Here is a 4,701-nt window from a genome sequence, read left to right on the forward strand (position 1 = left end):
CGTCCAAAATATCAGAAGAGTCAATGGGGCCAGATAATCTAACGAAGCACATTTGACAGGTCTGTTGCAGGTCAGGGTCCCAAGAGGGAATCATGAAAGCCTGGACAAAGGAAACTTCAGACCATATGGAGGAATTATGACAAAAGAGACAAAGCTGTGAAATAGTGTTGGGGGCATGGGTCCCTCCTGGAAGCTGGGAGGATTCCTGATCTGGAATTTTATAAGGTGGCCATGCTGTATTACACAAAGGAATTAGATGTTTCTTTTTGAGAGTTTGAGGGTCAAATTGTTCCCTATGCTTTAAAATGAAGCTCAGAAGCAAGTCTGAGGGAATGGAGGGGTATTGTCCCATGATGGAACCAGGAAAAATAATGTCTGGAGGGGCACAAACCACAACTTTTATTGGGGCATCCCGCCAAGGGAAAAGGGTTCCACTCACGTCCACTGAGGGACTCCAAGATGCACTTTCCAAAGGGATGTCCCACCTAGTGCCCCGATCTCTGAGCGCTAGGGCCTTCCACTGGATGAACACTAGGTGAGCAACCCCAGCTCAGCCCAGGTGTGAATTATGCAGGGTTCTCCATCCAAGTGTGAGGGGAAAAAGTTAAGGGAAGACTCACTGTCCCAGTGATGTTTGGAATCACCTGGGTTAAGACGTTGGGAGCAGCATGCCTGGTTGTCTTCATGGGAGAGTTTAGAGTGAGAAAGATGGGTCTGAGTTTCCCAAAACGTGTTTAGGTTCATCCTGGTTGAGTTTCCATTGCTAATTGCACTAGACATAGGGACTGGGGACTTTTGACCGGAAAGGGGAACTTCGTCTCTTCTGGGCAAGGCAGCCAAATGCTTTCATCCTCGGCCTTTAGGCTACACTAGAGAGTGGCTCTGGCCAGTAGCCATCAATTGCCAGAGGGACACTACAGTTTTGTCTTCTGGAAGACTGGAAGGGAAAGTGATACTCCAAACTCTCACTCAGTTGGGCGATGGTGGTCAGATATCTTTCTACTAGAAACTTCTGGTCTGCCAGGGAGTGGCCCCGGCTGGGGACCTTCAATTGTTTCTGGGCTCAGATGCATCCATGAGAGGCTGGAGTTGGAGAAGAGGAAAAGAAGAGAGTAAGAGACAGGTCCCCCAGCACTCCCTGAACTCTTCAAGCATTCCCTAAGGACTCTCCAAATGGGCCACCAAAATGTTGAAGGTGTGATTGGCTGGGACCATCATCACAGGCAGTAAAGGAATTTACCAAGACAGTCCTAGGTAAAGAAATACAGATTTATTAGAGAAAGTACAAAGATATGTTGCAAGGGTGCAACAGACAGCACAGGAGAGAAGGGACTGTCTGCCAAGAGGCAGGGGCTGAAGGGAGTTCTGTTGGGTCATACTGGAAGGGCTATGTGCAGATAAGATGTGCAAATAAGGTCATGCTATATACAGAATAAGGTATTTGGGAATAGGATGTCATGCAGGGGATTGTGATTAGCTGTCTCTGAGAACAATTGTTCTCACTAACCTGGGACCCCTTCCTCCTTGTAGTTTACTCATCTTATCGGGACTCCATCAAAATCATTAAGAAAATTAAGGCAAGTGGGACTATCTGCCCTGTAGAGTATACAATTTGATATTGAATTATTTCCGCCTCCTATAGGAACGTATCTTTAATCATATAATGTAAGTGGAAACTAGGGTCTCATATACATTCATATACAGAATTTCAACTAACAATAAATGTTATAGAAGTATCTTAAAGGTTGGATAGATATTAAGTAATGTGTATTGATGGTCAAGATCCATTAGAATTTTCTTCTAGTGTGTATTGATGTATTGGAGAGGTTAAAAATCTGAACGCTCTACTTCTCAGAGGCTCTTGCTGTGAGTTTTCTGAATACAATTTAGGTCTGATCAATCATATGTATTCACATTAGGTAAATGGAGAACTGAGTTAAGAAAACAAGGAGGAAGGAAATGAGGTGTCCCTTGTGTGCTCATACAAATAAGGACAGAGATAATGCACTTTTGTCATCTCTGCTTTCTGATGGTTAGCGTGTTTTCTTTCCTGCTGTCAGTTGTTGTGGTAATTTTTTTTTTTCTCTTGCATTTGAGCCTGTGATTATAGCAGAGGTGGTTTCATCTGAAAGGTAGAATCATTCCTGGAAGTGTGGCCAGAACCTTTTTAATATACTTCCAATGAGTTTTTCATCCCCCTAATACTTGATAATAAATACCTATTGGTTTAAAATTTCCGGAAAATTTATCATTGTCTGAAAGCAAACCCTAAAAGAAAGGGATTCAATATTTAGAGAATGGAAAGCAGCTTTAATGTATGCCGCTTCACAGCTTTATCTGAAAAACTCTCAAAGGAAAAAAGAGGACATCCATATTTCACAGAATTTTCATTTCAGTGTTTTCGTTTTCAATGGAAACACAACCAACTGCAGTGCCAATTTACCTAATGAATTCCCACCCTACCCGAGTGAGTTCCACTCGCTTAAAAGGCACAGTCAAACCTTATGCACAGTTTTGTTTCAGAAGCTCTTTATGTTTAGTTCAACAATGCAGGAAACTCAAGATAAAATGAGATTATTAACTGTTTATAGATGATTCTCTGTTGAAAGCATAAAACAGTTACACCAACATGAGAGTCACTTTAATGTGTCCACCTCAAACCATTTATTTCCTCACCTCTGTCAGGATCTCTGGAGAGCATCAGCATGGATACATAACAGATCCATCCCATTTTCTGTAGTCGACAACAAAGAAACAGCCAGGAACACATGCGGAATCACAGGGCTGCAAAACTCCTGCTATTCACTATAACTCTGCCATGCCTTAGGCACTTCCTAACCTAGAATTCCGAGTGAAGGACAACAATAACTCATAATTTTGATTCAGGTATTATAAAAATGTTAAGAGTTCATAAGGCATCTAAGTCAAGTCACATTGGTTAGGAGTACATGTCTCCAGATACTCTTATATTTGCAAAGTAATTGCATTTCTGTGTCTACGGCCTGTAAATAAAATTGAAGAGTGGTGCGAATAAAAGCATGTTGTCTTTGATAAAATTGTTTTTACAAAACAGGCACAAGAGAGGCTTGAAGGGTCCTTGCTATCTTTTAACATATTTTATAATCTTTGTTGCATAAGAAACAAACATGCCTATTTACATTCTATACTTAGATAAACATATTATTAAACTTTTATTCTGAAGATAATACACATGAAGGCTTTAAACTTTAATCTTCAATATATTTTTTAATCTCACTCATGAAGTAGGGAAATAAATACTGGGGAAACAACGGCAGTTTTATTTAACAAATAGTAAAAAATGCTAACTGTACAAAATATAATGGTACAGTGATAGTAAATATCACTGTAATAGTCTCACCAGCTCAACGAATGTATGTAAGTTGAATAAAATGATAGTAATAAAATATTTTAAAACAGTGCTTGAACATTTAAGTTTGTGACTCTAAATAACAGGAATTAAAAAAAAAAAAATTGTGCATCTTCCCTGCATTGAAAATAAAGTATATGTGGAGGTATGCTCCATTCCAAATCACAATTTCATGCTCTAAAGTTTCATTCAGATATGTTTACTTTGGCTTTCTCCACCCCCCAGAATATATAAAATTATGTATTTAATTTAAAGGCAAAAGTATGGTGAGGGATTGATTAAGAGAAATAATAAAGAAGACTAAAGAAACAGAAGTAAAACAAACGATCATAAAATCTAAAATTAGGGTAACATTAAGCCTATATTTACAAAACAAATGCATGTTACATTTGTTTTGTGTCAAAGGCTGGATGAAGTAAACACTTTGACAGAGCCTGTTATTGGTTGTAGCAAATGTAGGACATAGAAAAGCCTTTCTGGTCTCCAGCAGCTGACATAGTTCAGTTCTGGTACCATCAGTTCTCACCAGAGTTACTTTAGTAACATCCCACGCAAAATCACTGTTTCTAATTTACGACCCCATCCCTCCAAGACCCAAACCAAAACAACATTTCTCCATTCTATTACATTGCTCCCTTTTAAAAATAAACAGAGACAACAGATGATTTCATCAGCCTGCATTTAAAAAAATTGTTTTTTCTATGGAACCCCTGAGTCTGGAGTATATAGTGTCATCGTGTTACTTCATTATATAACAGAGGTTGTCATTTAATCCCAGCCTCTTTTCACAATGCCTTCCCACAGGTAGAGTTTTGCCTTCCTGCTCCTACAGCAGATTATACTTTCTTCAATTGGAGAATTTGTAAGATAAGATTTATACCATACTATATATGCCTGTCATCCTAAGATCAGTGTCTCACTTTTATTTGCATCCCCTTAGTCTGATTTAGAGAAGCATTTCAAGAAAATATTAAAGGGCAAAATTAAAAATACTCTCTCCAACATAATTTTTTTTTCTCTACCACATGTTTTTTTATTTTCTCTACCACATATGTTTTTCTCTACCACATATGTTTTTTTGTCTCTACCACATGTGTTTTTTTTATTTTCCATCACATAGCAGCCATAATGGTAATATTCTCATGTAGAACAACAACTCCCACAACAACAAAACAACTAAACAAAATTTGTTTGGTCCCTGTTAGCTTTTACCCCTAATAGCCAAAGCTCTTTTTTTTTTTCTCCTTTCGACAAAGTCCCTCATAAAATTATCTATATTTGATACCAAATTCTTTTCTACCAAATATTTCCTA

Source organism: Macaca thibetana, chromosome 5 (assembly GCF_024542745.1).
Source record: "Macaca thibetana thibetana isolate TM-01 chromosome 5, ASM2454274v1, whole genome shotgun sequence".
Lineage (NCBI taxonomy): Eukaryota > Metazoa > Chordata > Mammalia > Primates > Cercopithecidae > Macaca > Macaca thibetana.